Here is a 26,577-nt window from a genome sequence, read left to right as displayed (position 1 = left end):
TGACACAGGTGCACTTCCCTTAAAGTCCCATTACAGCATCATTCCCTTCAATTGGTTAACGACCCAGGAAGCAACGACTGAGCGAAGAGGAAAAAATAAATATGTAAAGGGGCGGTGCACCATATGCTGCTACGAGTCACGAAGCCCATGGGAGAAGATAACGGTACGCAGGAGAAACGGGAAGGAAGTTACGAGAGGTACAAGGAAGAAGCCAAAAAGAGCGACAGAGGGAAAAAGTCGAACGACAGTTATCAAGACAGGGAAGATAACGCTGGTGTAATTGGTGAGAAAGAAATGCAGAATGGTGTTAAACGAATGAACTACTGGAGACCATCAGAAACGCCAAGGAAGTTGAAGTGCTGCACAACGCAGTTGCAGAGAAATTACCCAACAAAAAAAAAAGAAATACCATGAAGAGAGAGAGAGAGAGAGAGAGAGAGAGAGAGAGAGAGAGAGAGAGAGAGAGAGAGCAAAACTTGCTAGTATTTAAATATATTCTTCGCAAATTACTTTTTTAAAAACTTAGACGGTTAAATATTGCTTAACTACAAAAAAAAAAAACATTTAACTACATATTATTTTGAAATTAATGTGGTTCGTGAAACAAACCAGACGTAGAGAAAACCTGGAAATCTCAGAATCAGACAAATTACATCCAGCATAGAGAACATATCCTTTTCCCTCTTACCAATTACCCTAAAGTGGACAAAGCTTCACAAAAGAGGATGCTATTACCGCCCCCATTTACTCCCTAACTTGATAACGGAGGAAACCGCGACCGCCAGACAAATGCTTCACATTCATGAGAACGAGGTTCAGGCAACTGTGTAAAAATTATTACTTTGCAAGAAGTGATTACCGAATAATAATTAGGAGGCAATTACACGGGCAACGAGCAGTCACGAGGCGAGTGGGATAAGAAACCACAGAATTTACCCAGACAGACCCATTCTGAATGGTTTGAACTATTATAGGTATGTTGAGGATTATCTGGTCAAGGCCTTCTAATTTCGAAAAATTAAGAATTTTGATGAAGCATTAGCCTAACCACTCACGTCGATTTTTAGTAATTTCTCTCCATCCCAACTCCGACTCACAACCGACCATTAATTACATAAATAATTTAGTGATTAGAATTACAAGTATAATGTATTTTTAACGTCGCAAGCCCAACCCATTCTTTTCTTCGCCCGTTCAAGGATCGAAGGTGGGTCAACCTGCTTCTGGAAAGAGCGCGGTCCGAGTGTGTGTTCCCCTGATTACCTGGTGATCGGTGCCAGTCAACGGGGCTGAGGATAACCTCATCGAGGCCACCGCCCCTCCCCCTCCCCCAACATAAAAGACGAATCGCTCTTCGTTAGGTTTTGCATTCCCGCGTGGACTTACTGCAGATATTAATAACTACAAAGATTGAAAGCAACGATATCGGATCTGAATCCAAGACTGAATACAAGGTACGCACTGCATTGGGGTCCCAGAAGTAGAACAGAATATGGAATTTACGTCAAAGGCCTAGCTCTGGGACCTTTAAGGTCAATCAGCGCAACAGGAGGAAATCCTCGCAGTTGCACTATGAAATAATTGTTAGGAGAGGGTGGAAAGTAAGATGGAAGAAAGATAATATGAATGGAGGTACAGTAAGGTAAAACGAATGAAGGGGGTTGCAGCTAGGGGCCGAAAGGACGCTGCCAAAGGACCTTAAGTAATGCCTACAGTGCACCGCATGACGTACACGGACGACACTATCCCCCCTACTGGGTGGGTTCCAGAAATGACCGGTGGCATTGCATTTTGGCTCATCAAGTAGGAAACTCATAACTTGAATACGTGCACGGGTTGACTAGTGATGGCTGAGAGACGGTGAGGCAGACAATGAATAGGGTGAGAGGCCGTGACTGCAAAGGATGATGTACGAGCCACTTCGGCTGGGTTGTGATACCGAGTAGATTGAGGTAGAGAATACCTGACACCAGTTCCTGGATTGTGGTGAAATTGAAGGGCCAAGGTCTCCGGTTTTAATGGGTATGTTGGGAGATGTGGAACCGAGCCCTCACTTTTGTATATGAACAGAATTCTATACCGCTCAAGCCTACGCACGCTGAGTGCTACTTAATTTAAACCTTCAGTTAAGCACGGTAAGGGTGTGAAAGTTATCAGCTTATTTTTTGTACAACTGCCTAACTATTTGGCCTAAATTTTAGTTAGAGGAACAAGTCTACTGCTGGTCTAATCTAAGCCATACACAGCATGGGCAATTTCAAGAGTTTGCTATCGCTCTGTTGACATCAGCAGGCGCGCACGCACGCACACACACACACACAGAGAGAGAGAGAGAGAGAGAGAGAGAGAGAGAGAGAGAGAGAGAGAGAGAGAGTCATTCATTCGCTTCTGGGTTAAAGCTGCAATTGAGAAAATTATATCTAGTACCCTTAACGTCATAGGTGACCTTGAAATGATCTATTGCTGGAAAATGGGTCTCTAAACGAGTGATTCATCTCTCTCTCTCTCTCTCTCTCTCTCTCTCTCTCTCTCTCTCTCTCTCTCTCTCTCTCTCTCCACAGAAATACCAAAAATGTGTGAATAAACACAATGCTTCAGTCACATCTGACAACAAAAAGATATACAAAGGACAAAAGAAGCAAAGATAAAAGGAAAAATACCAAGAACGATTCGGTAGCAAAACTTTAACATAAAACATGACTAATTCACTCCACAAGGACTTGGCAATACCGTAAATAAGCATAACGTTTTCAATGTAAAGGTTGATGGAGAGTCACGAAGGCCCCTACCTATGTAACAAAAAAAAAGGGGAGGGGGTTGTTTCTACCGAAAAGAGACCCCTCCCTATGAAGGGATGAAAGCCTTCAACGGTCAGAGACAAGAAGCTAAGAAGAGTATAATTTATCAAGATAAAATGTCCAAATATTACAGATAAAAAATGACAGCAATAATTGTAGTTCAACGAAGAAAACGTGAAATTCTACAAATGCTATAGTAAAATATAAGCCCTTCAATCATGAATCATTAACACAAAGCTATAATTAGATTGGGCTTCGTAAATCGTAATTATAGTAACGACGGTTATCAACACAGGAAAATAAAAAATCACAATCCTGATACAAAACATTTATTAGAGACTTTATATTTCCAGAGACTTTATATTTCCATGCGCTGTACTCACAATTTCTTTACAAATATTCAAAATTTACAATAAATTATATAATCTGGAGAATATCCGTACTATCCAATCAATTTTGTTCGAGGTTATTGAAGAAAGGCCCGAAAAACAACAAGCATAAATTCCCTTTGTGAATTAATATATATATATACATATATATATTATATATATATATATATATATATATATATATATATATATAGAGAGAGAGAGAGAGAGAGAGAGAGAGAGAGAGAGAGAGAGAGAGAGAGAGAGAGAGAGAGAGAGAGAGAGAGAATTATATTAAACCATTAAACCTTCTGCCAGTGTTTGTTGATCGATCTCTCTAAACTTGAAACAAACGCCGAGGCAACGTTCAACATCCATTCTTTGCGCTGTCAAAAATACCAAATAAAAGTGGCAGTCTGTCGCGCAGCCTGGTCATAAAATTCACATCCGAACCGAAGCGCCTTTTCGCATCTACGTAAAATATTCATCGTCCCTCAAATACTCGGTGACTTCATACATTATTCATCCAACATTCAAACGCTTTTTGCGCCCTTATAAAATACTCATCCCCGCCGGACTCTCATTACCAAGGCCTCCAAAACATAATCCCTGATTTTCGTGGGGTGTACATATTCTAAGCTACTCGGACATATACTAAACATTACCATGGAGAGAATTTAAACTTTGTTTAGGTCCAAGTTTAAATAACATCAGCGGCCTGTAATGTCCCTTTAATTAAATACTAACTCCACATCCCTTATCAAATTAGGAAGTGCACATCAATCAGCCGTCAAAGAATCCTTCATGCCCGCCGTGTCTGTCATTCACATGCGATCACATAAGCGTAATTACTTATGTCAATAATGACGACATGCATGCAACATACCAGCCGATTATTGTGATCGGCTCATACTCAAATATCGCACACAAAGGGCAACATACACCATCTGAACGGCAAACCAGTCCCAGCAACTATATAATAAAATGCTCGAGGATTATGCGACGAAAATCCATAAATCCGAGATCAACCTGAAAACTTACATCGCCAAAGCTACTTTAACTACATTTTATATATCGACATGCTATACTTCATTTCTTATTTACAGACCTGTTAACGTCGAAACACAGGACCATTCACTGGTGCATGTGTAGCTACCTTTTTTTACTTGAGGTACATTTTCACAAATATTTTTTATTAAATTTTATTCACATCTGTGCAATTAGAAAATTCACATATCCAACTACTGATAAATAAAGCAACGACACAATACGTGTCTCGTGTAAACAATTAAATACGTTCTATCAATCATGAAATAAAATCATACAAAAAAGTATTCAAATTCTGTCCTTCCCTTCATTTCCATCTATATTTTTATACTCTGAGTAAAATTGTTTTCTGACAGTTAAATGTTGGTACAGGTGTTACAAAGAAAAAACCTGGAGAAAATATTAAACCTTAACTAAACAAAATTAATAGTTGCAAGAATAACATTAAAAATATCTAAACCAAGAAATAACTGGAGGTGTTAAAAACTCTTAATAAAAAATCTTAAGGGGGGAATTCGCTATGAAACCCCAAGATCCCAGATGAGTAACTTCAAAACCCCTTCGGGGAAAAGTGAAGATCTTCCAACAGAACTTGAAGAACAAAGGAAGAAAAATCAATAAGGCACACAAGAGGAGGACTGGACTAAATACGCCCGGTCGATAAATATTAGTCACCACTCTCCTCCACCTACCTCTCCTCCTCCTACTCCTGCTCCAAGAGAGCTATCCAGCGTAGGCAAACTTTCTTCGTTCGCACGCTTATCTTTACTTGAAATGAGAGAGAGAGAGAGAGAGAGAGAGAGAGAGAGAGAGAGAGAGAGAGAGAGAGAGAGAGAGAGAGAGAGAGAGAAATGTTCAGCTTTAAATGAGAGACAAATGCCCAGTCCAGTTTCCTCAAGCTTAATGGTAACAGTGTGTGTGTGTGTGTGTGTGTGTGTGTGTGTGTGTGTGTGTGTGTGTGTGTGTGTGTGTGTGTGTGTGTGTGTACAAGCGCGCGCGTGGGAAAAACAGAACTAAAAACCGAAACTTGAGTAAAATCAATAAGACAAGGGGACCACTTGTCAACGATGTCACGATTCCATGAAGAGCTTGTGCCGTCTCTCCTTGGGTCCAGCCACCAGCCATGGTGCGAGACCATCGCAATAGTCTATGATTATTGGAATATGATAAAATATTGAAATATCTTACGAACACATTTTTCCGGTTCCCACAGACCGGTATGAGGTTGCAGCCTAGTAGATAAAAGGGCTTCCGCTTGAAAGTAATTTATTTTCGTCTTCTATTTGTAAGAATGACTGGACAAAAATTTGAAACTTCCTGCAGTCTTGTAAGACCCGAGAATACTCCCTTCGCTGTAACTTACGTCCATTTTTTTCACATAAAGAAAGCAGGCTCCATGTGCACGTTTCTATCATAATAATAGGGTACCAGAGGTAAAGTTCAAATATACACGATGCTCCCAATCGACCAACAGACGCCATGAACCATTGCACGCTAAACGATGACAGTCAAGGCTAATGACTTAATTGTCTATAACTTTGAGAACTCATACGCCCTAGCAAGATAGATCTGTGCAGCAGGGGTCTAACATGAACGTCCCTTCCTCCCTCCCTCCCCTTCCCCAACACACACTAGATCGATAACAGACAAACGTCGCGGCAACCGTGATTCATACCAGGATGAAGAGGAACTGGCTTAAGAATCGCGGTTTTGTGAATAATACACTTCCACCAGACCTCGTGAGCCCGCGTGCTTCCCGATCATGTTGGGTGGTTTGAGTTGCTTTGCGGAAGACGAGAATGATTGGAAATGGCTCTAACAAATACAGAAATGGAAAGGATTTTAATACTTGAGTAAACACAAAAAGAACTAATAACTGAATAACTGGAAAACATTTAAATAATTGATGAACTGCAAGATTTTATAAAGTGAAGACAGGAAAAAGCTATAAATGAAGGTAGAAAAGGAAATGGTTTAATCAGGAGAAAGATATCAATAACTGACTAGAACAACAAAAATCCCTTGAAAGGACCGATAAGATTATAACGCAAGAATAGGAAAAAATTTCAACGGAAAGAGAAAATATTAAAATATCAAAAGATTACAACTGAAAAATAATAGTTTTCATATCTGGAGAAGAGATAAAAAGTTCATTAGAAACTAACTTAACTAAATGAAGAATAACAACAGATAAAATAACTGAAGAATATGCAAAGATTTAAGAAATGAAATGTTAAAAGATTTAACTGATTAGGAAAATGCTTTAATAACTGGAATTGGAAAGTTATCAAAACATGAAAACTGTATCATAGTTTAAATAACTGAAAAATTTAGTATTCAATTAAATAAACTGGAAGATTTCATTAAGGAAAAAAATTACTGCCACTGAGTGAAAAGAAAATACTATTCCTCAATAATGCTGTACTTAATTTCTATCATGGACTGAGCTTGCAAATGTCTAACACAGATCGAAAGAACTTGCAAAAACTTAGTTTTGAAAATATCACGACCACAAAATACGAGATAAATATACATGGCAAATTACATTCTTTACACGTTGAGAGAAGCTCAGAGCCAACAAAATCATTCCCCGAAATAATATTCAGCCCCACTGCCACTAGCAAGTGTCTAGCCAACAAATTATTTATTCATAATAAGGACGAGTGCACTGTATACACCAACAGCCAGTCATTTACGTTAATGAGGCAAGATGAAATATAAAAATAAAAAGTGACAAAAATACAATTACATCTACCGTCATCATCGCCTCCATTGCTGAGTGACGCTAGAGATCTCTGTGAAATTCCACCACTCACGTCTTTCCCCTGTGTTCTCTTTCACAATCCCCACTTATCTCTGGCTTCCCTTCTCATAGTTCTCATCCAAGCAGGTGTGGGTTTTCAAAATCCACTAGTGCCCACGGGAACCTAGCTGACATTATCCCGTGTTATTCTCCCCAGGGGTATCCGTAACAAGGCCTACAGCAGTGGTTCTCAACCTTTTTTGGCCCATGCACCCTTTCACCATGTATCAGAATGTCATCCCCTCCAAACCCCGCCCCCTCCCCAAAATTGTCTGCCTCAAAAGGTGCATTCCAATTTACATACAACAAAAGACTAACACAAACACGCAAGCTAGCGGAGAGAAAGCCCAGCGTGACCTCTCAGTATTGCAGACCGATGCACAATAGGTTTTGTGCGGTCCTAGATCCAGTTCGAGCCTGCCAACTTGTGGTCACAAATCCCCCCCACCCCGCCCCCAGTGAAACTATGAGATTCCCCCCTGGTTGAGAACCAATGGTCTAAAGAATGGTATTCTTTAGACCTTGATCCGTACTGTTCTCCCAAGGGTCACGCGAAGGATATGTCCAAGCATCTCCATTCCCATGTCCTCATTATCTCATCTACAGATGGAAGTATCGCAATTTACCTGATGGCAATATTTATAATTCTACCCTGCCACCTGACTCCACTAGACATTCAATCTTACTTTCGTATGCGATTTCAATTTATTTGATTTCAGTGTCTTATTCATCTTTTTTTTTTTCCTCTTATTAATTTCCAACTCAAGACAACCTAAACTGGATATCACCGTTCTTGATTATTTGAGATTTGACCAAATTAATCCCGTCTCCATCTGATGTTATGTCATTCTTTTGAGCATACTCTGTCCTAGTTATTTCAGTTTTCCTTAGATTTATTTTGAGTCTAATCTCTCTAGATATACGGTTCATTAATGTTATTCTGTTAATTTTCTATCGTTACTCCACCCTAAATCTTGTCTTCCTTTTTTGAGCTACAAGATCTATGAGAAAGGTAAACAGCAATAGTGAAATAACATTCCCTTATAGCACCCCACTATTTACTGCAAATTTACTTGGCAAGACCCCATCACCTTGAATTTTGCATCTACTTAGACCAAGAATGATTCAAATTAACTTTACATATTAGTTTCACTGTCTCTCTAAACGCCAATATTTGATCTAAAAGCTTCCCTTTTCTTTTTTATCTGAAAGCTTTCAATCAATTTCAGTCTACTGGGAATAAAGAAATTATGATTATTCAGTAGATGAAACCTACTCATATGGAACAAGCCCACAGGGGTCACTGACTTGAAATTCACGCTTCCAAAGAATATGGTGTTCATTAGGAAGAATTAAGAGGAAGTGAAATACAGAAAGAAGAGATCCAACTTACCAAAAAAGAAAAATAATAAACTATTAGATAAAAAAGTAATAAAATGAAAGAAGAATAGTATTAGTGTAGTAATGCATAATAATGATCTTCATCACAGGTCCAATCATCAGGCTTTGCTCCGTTATTGCATATTTTAAAGATTAGTGGAATTTTTCCTAGACAGTGACCTCCAAGGGTTTTAACCCGGTATGTAACCACTCTTGCGGCGTGTTCAGTACAAGTACATTGGGTATTACCGTAAAAACAAACAAAAGACTGTAAATACCTTGAAGACAATGACCCCCAAGAAATATTATATTAGTCGTAGATAACGACCCCCGAAAACCCTTGGGGGGGTCATTATCCACTAAGATACGAATAGTCCTGTAAGTCTCCGAGGTTATTTCAGTTTCTGTTAAAATGATCTCCAAAATTATTCTATCTTAACTAGGCGTTTTCAATACCTGAAGTTTCTTTATATTATATTTCACTTAAAAGTATGAATTTAACCCCTATGCGAAAAGCAATTTTCGAATTCCTCGTTTCTATGTTATAAAATACGTTTTTGAAAATAATTCAAAATGCCAAGCAAAACAACCGACAATGGCATCTCGCGCAACTAATCATATTTACAGACCTCGTCCACAAACCCAACTTCAAGCACATATTAAATAACAAAAAAAAAAGTTGAAATGAATACAACAGAACTAAAACTATCAGTTCAGACAGTTTACAGATCATATAATTTTTCTGGTTCACTTAATCTAATCGGAAAATAATCTTCCTTTACTTTAAGTCATCGCATCCTGAATCAAATGTCAAAACATTTGAGAGAGAGAGAGAGAGAGAGAGAGAGAGAGAGAGAGAGAGAGAGAGAGAGAGAGAGAGAGAGAGAGAGAGAGACGTCTGTTACCTTATTCAGTAAATGTGACTTTCCTGTGTTAAACAATCTTTCAGTAAATGTCATTTCCATTTGTTAAGTTTCCTCCTGTTCACAAAATTTGCTTCATCAATGCAGCGGAAACAATACATATTCTTATCTCGCAAATTCTCCTCGTAAAAATACTGTTACCTGATTATATGACAACAATACGAAGATCTGACATTTTCCCAGTTTTTTTTTTTTTTTTACTTTTAAATCATTTCATTCAATCGTAAGACCTGCAATCACGCTTTTTTTTTCAATACTGACACTAATTTCATACTTCTGACATTAAAGAGAACCGAGAATTATAAGCCAGCCAGAAGGGAATGGTATTAAATACTCTTCAAAATTTGAAAGAAAAGGCTTTAATTACCCGTAGGAGAAAAAAAACAAATATTCGTAACAATCATGTTTCAACAATGCAAATCATGGTTATTGCATTTTCAGTGTTTATTCCGCAATTCAGTTACAACAACAGGAATTCGCCCGGGAAGAATTTATTCATCAATGAATACTCCCAGATGGTCAACCAAACCAATTTCCATGTTACCAACCCAGAGGCACGGCACATGTTGCACAAAGCGGGGAAGAGACAGCCTATGGGGGAGAGGAAACAAAACGAAAATAAATCCCATCTCCCTCTCCCCCGCCCCCCACAACCCCTACAACAATTCCACGACCACTTTCCTCGCAACGGTGAATCACTCACTTCATGACTCAGGCACACAGACCCATCACAGTTGCAGGGAATCGATTACCCATTGTCCCGTGAAAGGAAAAACGCAATTGGGGTGTTCACTTCGTTGGGACATGGGGGAGGGCTGGACAACCTGTGAGGGCACTGGAAGAAGGGGTGGACACAGGTGGTGGACGGGGGGAGAGATAAAGGCAAGGGTGTTACAAACTTGATAGGGCAGCACGAAGGGAGAAACGAAAACTCAGCGAAAGGCAACATCAGGTGCATCGTCGTGGGAGAGAAAATCTGATGAATGGTTCCACTCCGGTGGGGTCTGCAGTACTCGCCGAGGCCCCTCCCCCTTTTTATTTGGAGATGATGGTATAAATTTTGCAGGAGCAATGACTCTCTCTCTCTCTCTCTCTCTCTCTCTCTCTCTCTCTCTCTCTCTCTCTCTCTCTCTCTCACCACAATTATGTGCGACACACATCAGTCGATTAAAAACTGCGTACATTTACATTTTTCATTATCTAGCCAACAAAGCCTTTCCAGTTTCAGCCAAGAGAACTTCACAACGTTTCAAAAGCCAGGGAAGTGGGACACTGATTTGTAATTTCAAATAGGAAAGACCGCTGACATCCATAAAATCACTGAAGTTGAAGTTAAATATACTAACAGAGTGGACATCGATAAAGATACAACACTGCTGGGAAGATAAGAGCACTTCACTACAAAAACTACTCGAGATAAGATCAAACAATCTTCGCTCGCTAAGTACTTCTGTCAGCCCATTTACATTAAATCAAATAGGTTAACACGAGAACAATTTATTACATCATAAGGTCGTGGTTGCCTATTGGTATTAAACTGTTAATTGTTGCCTAGACACTCAAACTCATGATTAAAAATCGAAATTGTAGACAAACGTTCAACAATTAATATATTATTACTTACAACTGTATACGCCCCAGTGTTCTTCGGTACAAAAACTACTAAAGAATCTAGAATAGACAGATACAGGAAAAATATATATATATATATATATATATATATATATATATATATATATATATATATATATATATATATATATATATATATATATATATGTGTGTGTGTGTGTGTGTGTGTGTGTGTGTGTGTGTGTGTGTGTGTGTACATATATACACACATACACATACGCAATGGATACAATGACCTATTAACTTATTCTTCATACGCTTTGGACACGCTTGTCACTAGAAAGCCTAAGATCCAAATGAAGAAACTGACGCCCGTAGCTCTTTACTTGTTAATTCAGTTGGATCTTTCACTTTGTAAATGACAGGCTTATCCAAAACACGTGAACATATCGTACACACACACACATACCCTAATAAAAAACAAAAACATATATAAATATATATATATATATATATATATATATATATATATATATATATATATATATATATATATATTATATATTTATATGTATATATACATATATAATATATTTATATATCTGTATATACATATACATACATGTATGTATATACATATGTATATATATATATGTATATATATATATATATATATATATATATATATATATATATATATATATATATATATATATATATATATAAAATGAAGATAGCAAATCCAAGGCGCCCTGAGAACTACTTAACAGGCGAAATCTAAACAAACAAACGAACCCGATAAAAGCCACTACCAAGCACTTCTCCTCTCGGGTCCTTGGCATCCAAGCACTGGACATGGAGTGAATAGTCCTGATAAAAGCTTTTTCGAGGTGCTGAATAGCGCTGATGAAGCTCTTAAGAGAGCGGTTCTGAAAGGCAACTTGCATAAATTGACTGCGGTCTGCTTCTATCTCGTCCTGAAACCTTCCATTACCCGCAATGACGATAAGGGGATTGCTCACGGAGGGTAAACACACCAAGTGGGACGATGATCTGTTGGCATATCGACGTCCCATCTTGCTATATCCAGGGCCTTTGTCGAAACAAAAGTTAAGAAGAAAAGTTCTTTATTTGTTAAAAAAAATCTTCATTTACCGAAGGAGCAGGAAAAAGGGAAATTATATTTGAATTATAAGGGCTACATGTGAACCAAATAAAATTACGACCAATCTTATAAAGAACGTGGTGAGTCTCAAAATATATACAGAATTGGCCGACTATAATATCTGTGGAATTGGCTGACTACAATATTTATGGAATTTGCTAACTATAATATCACTGAAATTGGCTCAAAATATATACAGAATTTGCTGACTATATTATCTGTGCAATTGGCTGGCTACAATATTTATGGAATTGGCTGACTAACATGTATTTGGAATTGGCTGACTAACATGTATTTGGAACTGGCTATCTACAGTATAGCCTATATGGATTTGACTGAATACAATACATTTGGAATTGGCTGACTACGATACATTTGGAATTGGCTGACTACGATACATTTGGAATTGGCTGACTACGATACATTTGGAATTGGCTGACTATAATATGTATGAAATTTGCTGACTACAATATCTGGAATTGACTAACAATATCTATGGAATTGGCTAACAATATATACGGAACTGCTTTCTACAATATATATGGAATTGGCTAAAGACAATATATTTGAAAATGGCTAACTACAATATATTTGGAATTGGCTAACTACAATATAATTGGAACTGGCAAACTACAATATATATGGGATTGGCTATTGTAATTAGCCGACTACAATATAAAAGGATTTGCTTGACTACAAGATATTTGGAACTGGCTGACTATAATATATATGGGACTGGCTAACTGTAATATATATGGGATTGGCTAATTGTAATATATATGGGATTGGCTAATTACAATATATTTGGAATTGGCTAATTACAATATATTTGGACTTGGCTAACTACAATATATTTGGAATCGGCTAACTACAATATATTTGGAATCGGCTAACTACAATATATTTGGAATCGGCTAACTACAATATATTTGGAATCGGCTAACTACAATATATATGGAATTGGCTAGCTACAATATATTTGGAACTGGCTAACTACAATAGGCTATATATTGTACTGGCTGACAACAATATTTTTGGAATTGGCTAACTACAATACTTGTGGAACTGGCTAACTACAATATTTGTGGAACTGGCTAACTACAATATATATCAGGCATGGATCCAAGTACATGAGACAGTACTTGCGGACAAGTACAGGTACTGAGAAAAAGAGCAAGTACAAGTACAGAAGATTTGCCTGAGACTTAAGTCCAAGTCCAAGTACCTGACAATGTACTTAAGTACAAGTACAAGTACATTTCAGCACATTTTCTATTATTATTAGTGATATGTTTGATTTAAAATCAGTAGCAAATATCTAATAAAAATTCACATGCAAGTATCTAATGAAGAGAAAATTTGGTGTTTTACTATAGTAGTCTTTGTAAACAGAAGCCTTCCAAAAGGGTATACCTGAGTAGACCTTAACCCATAGTGCCGGAAAGAGGTGCAGCGATTTCATACGGTTTACTGAACAAAAGTGGAGTCCCACAGGTTAAGCTAATGACAAGATCTTTTTATTTTATTTTTCAATTTAATTTTAGAATGCTATCCTTAATACTGTAATACAATGTAGATTTCCACCGCAAAAGAAAAAAAAACGTTAAACAAAATTGTTTTTCAGAAAAACTTTAAACAATTATATTTTTCAGGAAAGTTCTAAACAAAATTATATTTCTCTCTCTTTGATACGATTACCAGTTCTCTATTATCTACTTTTAGGATTTATCATTACATTTTACAAACATCACAGACTCAAAATTCTTGTCAGTAAGACGACATCTGGGCGAAATACTTTTCCTGCAACACTGAAAATCCTTTCTACTGGGGCAGAAGAAGCAGGGACCGATAGATACTTTTGTGCCATCTTAGCAAGAGTTGGAAATATTTTTCTGTGGTCTTTCCAGTATGCTAGCACATCTCTCTCTTCTGAAATGCGTGGCTGACTCAGGTATCTTTGAAATTCAATATTAATAGACTCCTGAATCTGCGTTACATCTGTTGATTGTCGAATTGGGTTACCCATAAAACTAAACAGTTTATTCATTTTGATTCAGCTGAACTAGGTCCTAGTGTATCTTATGTATGGTCTGTGGCAGGATACATGCTTGCACGAGCTGTAGTATCTTCGGACACGAACTGGGCTGCAGTTATGATAAAGACTTAAGAATCACCTTTTCCTCTTCTTCAGAACACCAATCTAATTTAAATCTTGGATCAAGAATACGTAGTTGCCATTTGATATATTTTCCGTTCTTCATATACCTGGAGGCGTTTCTGTAATGACCTCTTCAATCCAAATACCAAACCATTGTTATACTTAGATTGCATCTTCTCTAAGTGAAACTTGAGCCCTTGCACACATGGAATGACTGGGCTAGAGGAAACAGAATTCTGTCTTTGGGCACAGTCGGTGGCCTCCTCAAATGGCTCAAAAATTTCTAGCATGTCATTAAGAATATTTTGGTCATAAGCGTCAAGCTTTGGTGCACCATCGTAACTGTTCAGCTTTTCTTCTGGTATTCTCAGGGTTGATCCGCTCATCTTTAATTGCGAATTCCAACGAGTAGCACAACCTGATTCTAATTTTCTTTGTCCTAAAACATGTTGCTATTGTCGTTTTATGCACATAAGAAACCAATTTTGATGCTTTGCTCAGTGTAACATTCAACTCTCCTGCTTCTTTGAAGCCATCTTTCACGACCAGTTGCAATGTATGTGCAAAGCAGGAATTGTGCTCAGCTGGTAAAACTTTTAGTAGTTCAGCAGATTCAGTACCACTACCATCCAAATAATCGAGATCCTCTTCTTCCTCATCAGTGTCATCATTTGCTTCTGAGATAGCATCAGGAAATCCTGGCAGAGAATATGCAGTGATCATATTAGTAGCATTGTCAGTTATGATGTTTCTAATTTTGGAGCCTATATCAAAATCTTTGTTGATCTGCTCATACTCTTCCAGGATATTGCAAGCTAGCACTACATTTTCAAATGACCAGTTTCTAATGCAATGAGCTGTGATTCCCAAGTATGAGCTCCTCTAATGGCTAGACCAGATATCAAGCGTTAGGCATACTGTTTTGCACTCCCTAGGCTTTTTTTATTTTCCTTCACCTGTGAGAATTTGTCTTGTAGCAATTTGCTGACAAAGTGCTTGCGTGTAGGCATTTGATAACGAGGGTCAGCTGAATTAAGTAAGCCATTGAAGTAAGAGCTTTCAACAACAGAAAATGGCACAAGATGGCACGCCACAAAGAGCACTAGTGCATCATTCTGTTGCTTTTGTGGAACATCATGTGCCCCATATTTCTTTGGGTCTGACACTAATGAAATCTTCCATGGTTGACTGGCTTGTCCCTGGAGACTCAATAGTGTTACCACGAGCGATGAATGATGGCTAGTGAAAGACTAACTACTGTACTACAGAACTGACCATGTTGCCTGCAGATACAGACAGGAAGTGAACAGGTTGTCGCAGGTTCATTCTTGAACTGATTGCACGAAAACTGACTGATATTCTGTTGATACACAACAGTAGAACTTCAATCATTTGAATTAAACTTGGTATATCTTTATTATTAACATACATAGGATAATTCATTTTAACAAAAAATCCACATATTATAGTCAGGTTATTGTCACTACTAGTGCACTTTTTGTTATACGATCAGTTATGCAATACAACCTAATAAGTATGTAATGTACTTAAAAAGTACTTAAAAGTACCTGATTTTTTAAGTACTTTTTAGCCAAGTACAAGTACATTGAATTTTAAAATCCAAAGTACAAGCACAAGTACTCAAAATTTTGTACTTAAGGCCAAGACCAAGTACAAGTACTCAAAATTTTGTACTTAAGGCCAAGACCAAGTACAGGTACTTGTACTTGGACCCATGCCTGATATATATGGGATTGCCTGACTACAATATATATGGAATTGGCTAACTACAATATATTTGGAATTGGCTGACTACAATATTTGTGAAACTGGCTGACTACAATATATATGGGATTGGCTAACTACAATATATTTGGATTTGGCTGACTACAATATTTGTGAAACTGGCTGACTACAATATATATGGGATTGGCTAACTACAATATATTTGGAATTGGCTGACTACAATATTTGTGAAACTGGCTGACTACAATATATATGGGATTGGCTAACTACAATATATATGGAATTGGCTAACTACAACATATTTGGAATTGCTAACTACAATATATTTGGAATTGGCTAACTACAACATATTTGGAATTGGCTAACTATAATATATTTGGAATTGGCTAACTACAACATATTTGGAATTGGCTAACTACAATATACTGTATCTGGAACTGGCTAACTACAATATAGGCTACTTGGAATTGGCTGACTGCCATATAGACATAGAATTGGTTAATTACAATACATTTGGAATTGGCTGACTATAATACATATGGAATTGGCTGACTACAATATATCTGAAATTGGATAACTACAATATATATGGGATTGGTTGACTACAATAGGCTATATATGGAATTGGCTAACTTCAACATAATTGGAATTGGCTGGCACAATATACCGTATATGGAATTGGCTGATTACCAAAAACGTGTAGTATATGGAATTGGCTGACAATAATATATTTGTAATAGGCTAACATTTATGAAAACGTGACAGGGAATGAAACTAAAGGTAATTACAAATGCATTGGCCCCTTTTCTTATACTAGGTGCCGGCGGTCTCCCATCTTATACTATAAAGCTGGGTCGACTGGCAGAGGGTGGCTTGTTAGGCTAAGTGCTCATCTTCCTGTTCTCGGCCAGTCTCTCGGAATAGGTTGCTATCCCATGGCCTCCTCCAACCTGACTGCAGCACACCACAGGCCACTGACTACCAAAAGAACAATGGTTTTAACGCATGGCATAAAGCACTCCGCTCACCAGGAATATTATCATCCTTAGTGATATCCTCCTCAGTAATACTGATCTACTTTTTATGAAAATCTTAAATCCTTGCGGGTACTAAATACGCACAGGAATGCTTGGAATTATACAGGCAAACCATACTTTATTCCTCTAGATTCTCGAGACATCCCGCAGAAGCATATAGATTAGAAATCTGCAAAATGGCAAGTAACCATGAAGAGCGGAATGCAATAAAAAAAACGCATTGTCAAACAAACTTAACAACTTTAGTTATCAAATTACTTCTAAATCAATCAACAAAATTGAAAGCTAATGAAACTTTCAGCACATATTCTAATAATACAAGTTATGCAAAAAATATTAAAAACAAAACCGTAAGGTTTAGAAAAAAAGGCAAAACAATTTACTTTTGTATAAAAAACAATACTAATACAAAAATAATTCAATCATGATGTCACCATGGACCTTTTAAACCCTGTTTATCAACAAGACTTGCGAATGGACAACAGAATAATCCACCACATCCTGTTTGAACCTGGCCCTCTCTCTCTCTCTCTCTCTCTCTCTCTCTCTCTCTCTCTCTCTCTCTCTCTCTCTCTCTCTCTCTCTCTCTCTCTCTCTCTCTCTCTTTTTTTCTCATACCACGCTATCTAGTTATGGCTATGAACTGCATTATAGTGTACCGTAACCTCTGACAACATAAATTTCAGTTACAATACCAACTTCGCTGCTTATTGTCAAATTGGCAGTGCCCAATCAAGGACATAAAATTCAACATACCAGTGACACACACACACACACACACACACACACACATATATATATATATATATATATATATATATATATATATATATATATATACATATATATATACATATATTACATTTTTATATATATATATATATATATATATATATATATATATATATATATATATATATACATATATATATATATATCTGTGAACAAGTCTGTCAATCCAAAACGAATCTGCGAACAAGTCTGCCTGTCCAAAACGAACAAGTAAATACTACTACTACTAACATTAAATGAGCACAAAAAACCAGGCATGAGCAATGGTGGCAGCGACCCTGAAGAATCCCTCCCAGAGAGAGAGAGAGAGAGAGAGAGAGAGAGAGAGAGAGAGAGAGAGAGAGAGAGAGAGAGAGAGAGTTGAAAAGAGCAACAAGAATCCTTTAGTCCTACACGGATGAGATGCCTTAGGAGGAGGACAAACAGACGGCACAATGAAGGTGAGAGGAGGAAGGGGGAGGGGTTGATGGAGGTGGATGGGGAAAGCCGGGATGCTGATGGAGAAATGGACGGCGGGAGGGTGGAGAAAGGAAGCATTGACCTGTGGGAGACTGCCTAAGCCAAAGTATCACGACTCGAGACAACGCTCTCTCTCTCTCTCTCTCTCTCTCTCTCTCTAAAGCTGTTCGTGACCATCAGGAAAAAGACCTGACCAAATCATGAAGAAATAGATCAAAACGCATCAATTTCTTCATTTCATGCTATGCAAACTATCGGGACGAAAAAAATAGAATAGGAAGTACGAGTACTTTTAAATATACACCAACATATTTTGTCCAGAAATAAATACACGATAACCAACTGATATATTTAAAACCAAACGTTAGAGAAAGAGAAACTTGACAGAACATAAATGAGACCAATTATGGTTGGTTTCAGTTTGCCAGCTTTGCACAAACACAAGCTCATGCCCCTCGACTTGTCAGTAAGGCTGCCAGTATTCAAATAACTTCGAATTTTGACGTGTCTGACAATACATTTTGTCACTATATATTCTAGAACTTCATCAGAAATTAGTGACGGAGGGCAGACGGTTGACACAAAAGAGGAGCCCATGGGAAAATTCATGCATAGGATTAATCGCCATCTTTCTTGGACGAAAATCAAGCCATCCTACGACAATGTAATTAGTTCATCAGATGAGTTCTCTTAGCATGCACTAATTCTTATTTTCTTCATAATCTTGTCATAAACACTGACTTCACATCTTATGAAAAGACATTAGCTAACCACTGTGTATGAACGGTCTGTAAACCATCTATAACCACTATGTATGAACGGTCTGTAAACCATCTATAACCACTATGTATGAACGGTCTGTAAACCATCTATAACCACTATGTATGAACGGTCTGTAAACCATCTAGGCTGGATCTAAACATGCCGGTTTATTTATAGTGTCATCGAAAGAAGGATGCACCCCAGCTTGTTTACGGAACACACTTTGGCAACTTAGGGTACATCTATACTACAATAAAATGTCAAACACACGTCAGCGCCTTATCGCACCCATATCACTAACGTAGAAAACAAGTCAACGTCCGTAAGTGGAGAACGAATTTGATAAATGATGAATTACCGTATGAAGCGCTGGGCAGGACCACCCAAAAGTTGTTGACATATATCCGTGTTTATGATGTGTACGATAAGTTGCCTACGTTTGTTTTTGACATTGTTCTACTGCAGTCTGGACGCACCCTTATAGCATACATATAACAAACAGGTTTACAACAAGTCGACGGCCGTAAGTGGAGAAGGATCCTTTGGCAAATGGTGGATAATCATCTGCAGTACTGCTTAAAATTACAAATAAGTCGTTGACTTATATCCAACCTGTTTGTGATTGTGCGATACGATATCGACGAAGTTTTTATTGTAACATGGACGCACCCCTATGAGTGCCTACAATAACTGACATCGAATACGACAGTGTATGAAGGCCTCGGCATGAAAACAAAACACTTCCCCCCGCACAGGCACTTGAAGGTTATCCTGGAACAAAGCACCAAGTCAAATTAAACTTCCAATGAACTGAAACGTTCTCTCTGACAGACATCAACGCCTTCGCCCAAAGCCCAAAACCTTCTAGGGGAGGATTCTTCTCTGGATCCTGGGGAGGATTGTAAAGCCCTCTCCCCATCCCCATCCCCAGTCCAGTTTCGTCTCGTTGCACCTGCACTTCCGCTTATAGCACTACACGGCTACACCGGACAGCGCCAAACCACCACCCACAACCCCCACCCAACAGACCAACAGACTAACCTACCCAGCCTTGACGTGGTCACGCTGCGGACTTCTCAAAAATTCACTTCCATTCTCTCAAGATATCACTGTCTTGCTAGAGAGAGAGAGAGAGAGAGAGAGAGAGAGAGAGAGAGAGAGAGAGAGAGCCGACATCCTCAATAACCCTATAACACTCTTTCGTTCCTTCATTCATTACAGGTCGTTCCTGCTTGAAAGACAATTTTCGTAACACTCGATTTCTGACGAATCCTCGGCATTCCTCGAAAATTTCCAAAGAGGCGGGTATTATCCCTAAAATTTGTAGCAGTCTCGAATATTTTGAAAGGATTTTTTTCCCCGAGCCCAATTCAGTTCAAAACTTGTTTTAAAGAAAATGTCCTAAATTTTCGTGATTAAACTGAGCTTTAAAAATACCAGGGATAATTTCAAACGTAGGCCGTTTTAAGAACACAATTCGCTTATACAACAACAATAAACCTGTTCTCGCAAACAGAATTGTGCTTAATTTACATGACCGTTCTAAAACCCCAAGGACTATCGATGTACTCTTTACTAGTTCAATTTACTCTTAAAGTAAAAAAAAAAAATGCATTGCTAAGTCACACATGCTAGATTAATTATCGCAACCCACAATCCACATATTACATGCCATTAAAATATCTTTTACAATGACTTCAGTCCATGATTAGAGAAAAATAAAAAGAAATTACTGGCTAAATACTGGTTTTACAGCAAGAATCTAGTTCTTCGGCCACGACCTAAATCCTCCAGTTAAATGGAAAACTGTAAATATATAAAATACAGTTTATCAAAGGATCATTTCATGACGCTTCAATCAATCAATGATTCCTTCAAAACTTTGCCCAACTAAAATCTAATAGTTCACTAACCTTTCCTCTATTAAAACCTAACCGTTCACTCTACGGGAAACTATATGCCAATAATTGAAACATATATCAAAACAGTCTACCCAAAACCAATGTTTTCTGTTCCATTCAACGTAAAATTGTATTAGCTTCCGGCAGTAATATGAATTGTTGATGCCTGAACATTTTAAAGAGACTGGAATGCTTTCAAAACCGTCCCTCTGTTTCACTCTCGCACTGACGTTTCCCAACTAACGTATAGTATTGCTATTTTACGTCTGTGATGACGAGTGTTTTCGCTGTTTTTATACACCGTGCTTTTGCCGAAATCTGCCTCAACGCAGAGACTACAGAAACGTAGAAGTATGAACAATCTCCTTGGTGAATGTTAAGTAGGTTGCACCTTGTACGCCTGTCAGAAAATCGGCACAAATGCAATTAGGCTATATGAAAGCTGTCCGGTTCCTGAGAAAAATCCAGTAACTACACGAACAGCCAATGGGGAGAACAAAAATCAGAAAACTAAGAGAAAGAGGAAAGAAACGGCCTCATAGATAAGAACCATTTAGAAAATTAATGAGGTTAAATGACTTCAAAACTCTGGATCAGAATTTGTGGAAATGGACGAAGACTTGAGCATCCGACAAATACTTTGATATATTTGTCAGTTTTGCCATGACCTGACGCCCCCCCAAAAAAATTACCTCACAAAAATATAGTTCTAAGGCTTGACTCCCCCCCCCAAAAAAAAAAAAATTACTTCACAAAAATATATTTCTAAAAAGGCGTTTATCGTGGCAGTAACTCTACATAAGTACACTAAAAAATCATCGCCCATAACAAAAATCATCTACTGGCAAAGAAACGGGCAACTGCGAGCGGAAGCTGTTCGTGTAGGAACTAAGTTCTCAATTTCCAAGTATGAGAAGTCGCTAAAAATAGGTCAAATATTAAGGAACTACTTACACTCAAATAGATGCCAGACGACGGGAAGCTGGGGAAGGGGGGGTAGGGTAGAGGGTTACTGATGGGCTGGTGGTAAGAGGCGAGGGTATCAGTAAGAAGTCCAGACGACGGAGAGATCAAGCGCGTATAAGAACTAGTTAACGAAAACAAGTTGTAACGGCAGAACATACTTTGTTTAGGGCCCTCCCGCGCCCACGTACCTTATTCCCGTTAACAATGCGGGATGAACAACACCCAGCCTGGCACAGCGTGACGGCAAAAGAATAGGTGGTGCACGTCCGTCCTGCTGTGTTTCTCGAAATTAACACAAGACGCTTTCCTGTACAACTTAAGCATTCTCGAGTCACACTAATCCCTACCCCTGCCTCGGCCATGGTGCTATTCATTGAGTGATAATTGAAATTTCTATCTTACTAAAATCAGGTTGTTCCCTTGAAAATCCGGAGGAGCTCTTACCCCTGCCTCGGCCATGGTGCTATTCATTGAGTGATAATTGAAATTTCTATCTTACTAAAATCAGGTTGTTCCCTTGAAAATCCGGAGAAGCTCTATGTTCGAAACAAGCCTCCGTAAAAGTTTTAAAAAACGACGAATGACCGTCTGGTTCTCCTAAGCTTAACCACTCACCTTTGCAATGAGCTTCATTTTCATGAAGGCTGCATTCGCAACGGACTGCTCCAAGTACCATGTCATCTGACGTGTTTTACGCCTCAAAGATTCAAGATAATCGAAGCAATGACCTCTTGACGAATGATTCTCTCCCACGCTCCCTTTTCGTTGTTATTTATCCTACTCAATCTTTCAAGCGGCAGGTCTGCAGCTTCTCTCAGGTTCCAGCCTCTCTCTCTCTCTCTCTCACCTGCGTTAATCAGCAGCAGCATAATGCTATCTTGCAAAAGAACAGCAGCATAATGCTATCTTGCAAAACAACAAGTTAAAATTTGACTTTATGGAGTCAGGTATCGCCGTTGCAATATCCATAAGGCTTGCTTAGCTGACCAAAGGTGTTCTACACATTGCCTTTTAGTACAAGAAACTGTGTCGAGATAGCTTAAAATTATGGTAACATTTTTTCTGTTTAGAAGGTTGGCTCCACAAGGTGATAAGCTTTCGTTTCCATTTATTCGATGTAAGGGCAATTTAGTCACATTCAGGCCATGTTAAATGTTGACATATGAAAGGAACCTTTCACTGACGCTTACCAATAGTAATTAAGACACAATCAACTTCACAATCATTCTTCTCACATTAATCACTTCCTATAGATTCAATGCCCTTTATCAAAATGTAGTCAGCTAAGTTATTCTAGTCAACCTTGTTTCCTTAGTAAATGAGGTATGTGAATATACAGTATATATCGTTCAATTTACTGATAACTGCATACATAATAACTAATCTTTGCAAAGCCCTATTCAAACAAGCCAATTATGTCTCGAAACCATCAAGGTGCCAAATATGGAACATCATAATGAAGCCTCATGAATACACTGATTCACTGGCAAGAACTGGTATACTTTTTTTTTTTTACAAAGACCCCGTATAGACTTTTTTTTAAGTATAATTATAACTCAGCTTCTTGTGTCCCCACAATAAGGTTGATTAACATGCATTTAAAAAAAAATCTAAGGCTACGTCTCCCTTTAACTCATTGACAACGGTTTGATTGTAAGAAAAACTTGTAATAACCCACGGGTGCTCAATGCCAGTGGTAATAAACCTGACGAGAGAGAGAGAGAGAGAGAGAGAGAGAGAGAGAGAGAGAGAGAGAGAGAGAGAGAGAGAGAGAGAGAGAGAGAGGGTCGGTTCCCATGGCATTGTATCTTTCCTCCTCCTCCTCCGGCAGGATATCCCGAAATTTCAAGTAGCATCATCTTAAATCTCCAAGCACTTCCGATGTAAAACCCAATGTCAAAGAGTACACTTTTATTGCCAAATAGTCTTTATAGCACTTGAAATACAACACAACATACCCTACCATATCTGAGCGGTTTTTCACTTGAAGATCCCCTCCATCCAATCTTAGATTAAGAAACAATTACCTGCAAAGAAAGAGAAATAACATTAAAAGATGCGAAAAGCCTTCTTTTCTGTCCAATCTATCACTAATACATTTATCTTTTTTAACCTATTTTACAATATATCAACTTTACAAAGAGTATATACCAGAAGAGAAAAATACGAGGTGAAATCCAGTTTTATAAATATCATCTTTTTGTAAATCTTCAGCTTCATCCTGCTAATTCCACTCTTTATTCGCGAGCATATTAATTTCGTCTTTTCATTGCGCCTATGAGCTTTGACAAAGTGACAAGTGACACTCAAAAGTATTCCTCTTTTCTCGCATAAGGTCAATTTATTTTCTGGAAGCTTCCTGGCAAATAAATAGTTACAATGATACATCTTCACATTATGAATAAAAAAATCCCGGAAAAGAATTAAGTTTTAGAATAAAAAAAAAGGGCGTTGGATATACTAGTAACTAGAGCATTCAGCACCACGATGACAGAACGAGGTAAGATTTAAATGACTGTATTTAGAACAAGGTTAAGCCATCAAGGCTGCTGTATTAAATGCATTATTTACGTATGTAAGCTTTCACACCAACGACAATATACTTTCAATAATTTATGAATGGAATCTAGAGCAAACATTCCCATATACCCTATCCACACACACTTGTCTTAAAGTAAACAGAGGACTGGAGCAGCCACGCAATTTTACTAGTAATACGATCATTGAAAATAGCAAAAGGCAAAAATAAAAATCCGAGGTCTCTACCAATTACTTGGCCTCTGCAAAGTCAAAATCAGCTTTGAACAAGAGAGCTACCTATAAGCTTAACTTCTAGTAATCCATTCCAGTCGCGCTAACGTCTTGATTGCAACGTGAAATTCTGTTATTGTGTTAGGGCAAAACAAAACCAAGATCGCGTAGGTCCCCTTTAGCATTCATCATCAGTATTTTCCCCCTATAAATTATTAGTAGTACTGCTGAAAATGACTGAGCACTCATATTCAACAAGCCTAATCAAAAGTTTAACTTGAAAATATAAAAAATAAACTTCCATAAAGCAGGTTGCTCATGCGTGATAAAAATAATACAGAGAATAAAACACCATTAAGATTTTCTGAAAACCACGATAAAATGACCATACATAGATAGCCTCTCCCCAAACGCTGCACTAACGCTAAATTCTCGACAGCAACACACCTTGTCGCTCTTAAAGAAAAGATGAAGAGCCCTTTAAATAGTCTGGATGAGTTCACACATGTATGAAGAGGCTGGTTGGCATTCTTATCAGACTCCACTTACTTTTAACATGTAGAAAAGTACGTTAACAAACTAACACATTCAAGTTAATACTTCGAACCGTATGAAAGACATGAATAAGGGTTCAATAAAAAGTGATCAATTACATTTCTGAACAAGTATAAATCCTGCTAAATCAGATAAAAACCCTTTCCCAAACAATTAACCTACTGTCTTTGAATGCGTCTTCCTTTCAACCGCACACAAGAAATAACAGCATCAATGAAAACTAGCGGCCCTACCGGCCACAACAAGGCAAAGTTCACCGCACCAACTCACACAGGTCATGAACCCTAACAACGGAATTCCATGGCAAATTGGAGAGTTGAAAATTACAGGTGGAAGAGTCGGCGTTCAATGATGCCTGACGCTTTGTAAAGTGAGTGTCCTCAAGAACAAAAATGGCTGAGAACAGTACCGTTATTTTTACTCAAGGCTCGAAGAACATAACAGTATCCTCAATGGGCGTCAACTTAATTCCGCCTACTTTAATCATATACACTGAGTAGAAGAGTAAAAAAGTTTCATAATGCTTCGCACGAAACATTTTCTTCCTTAAAACACATGCATAAGTTATTTGTCCAAAACACTGGTTCCCTTTCGCAAATACTCCTTGTCTGTGTGCATCTAGGTTGGTGAAACCCCACCAATATACACACTTTGTATCTGAAAAAACTTCGGAAAAATGAGGCGATTAACCTGAAAGACAAACGTGAAACGACGCAAGTATTATCAGACAATTTCCACGACCAGGGGATAATCCTGAATGACGACCGAACTTTACAAGAATGCTGCGTCTAATATGAAATGAAGCAGAGGCTCTCCAACTTCTCTGTGCAGAGAAACATCGTCAGCAAGTTGCAGAAAAAAAATAAAGAGTTACTCCTCAAACACTGAGGTTAATAAATAACAAAACACACACACCTCTAAAATGTGCTGAGATAACACGAAAGCGCTGGGTACTCCTTTTATTCTTTCCTATGGCCTTGGCTACACACACACACATATATATACTGTATGTGTATATATATTATTATAACCATAATAGTAATCGGCCCCTTACAAGCAGAACCCATACTTGAGGCCTGAAAACCATGCGCCACCCCCAAAAAAAAAAGAAGGGAACGTGGAACTCGTCGACCAAGCCATAAAAAAAGCATCGACCACGAGCACTGAAGCCCAGCGAAGCAGGTTGCAGAAAAAATAAAGGATTACTCCTCAACACTGAGGTTAATAAATACAACACGCACACATGTATATAATTATATATATAAAACCATAATTGTAATCGACCCCTTACAAGCAGAGCCCATATTTGAGACCTGAAAACCATGCGCCCCCTCCCCCCCAAAAGAAGGGAACGTGGAACTCGTCGACCAAGCCATAAAAAAACATCGACCACG

At 38.1% G+C, this 26,577-nt stretch overlaps 1 protein-coding gene and 1 long non-coding RNA gene across 2 annotated transcripts in view; both read right to left on the bottom strand.

Moving 5' to 3' along the window:
• The window catches only part of LOC136849688 (ubiquitin-like protein 3), a 234,332-nt gene that overhangs the window by 140,978 nt on the left and 66,777 nt on the right, over positions 1–26,577 (bottom strand). The window lies entirely within an intron of this gene.
• Positions 16,819–26,577, bottom strand: part of LOC136849689 (uncharacterized) — a 69,993-nt gene continuing 60,234 nt past the window's right edge. The window contains exons 3-4 of the long non-coding RNA XR_010856383.1: positions 23,841–23,904; positions 16,819–16,938 (exon numbers count right to left, since the gene is read on the bottom strand). This is a non-coding gene — a long non-coding RNA (uncharacterized lncRNA). The remainder of the gene's footprint in view (positions 16,939–23,840; positions 23,905–26,577) is intronic.

This window comes from Macrobrachium rosenbergii, chromosome 21 (genome assembly GCF_040412425.1).
Source record: "Macrobrachium rosenbergii isolate ZJJX-2024 chromosome 21, ASM4041242v1, whole genome shotgun sequence".
NCBI lineage: Eukaryota > Metazoa > Arthropoda > Malacostraca > Decapoda > Palaemonidae > Macrobrachium > Macrobrachium rosenbergii.
Note: the sequence above shows the minus strand (reverse complement) of the source record. Positions and strands in the feature narration are given on the sequence as shown.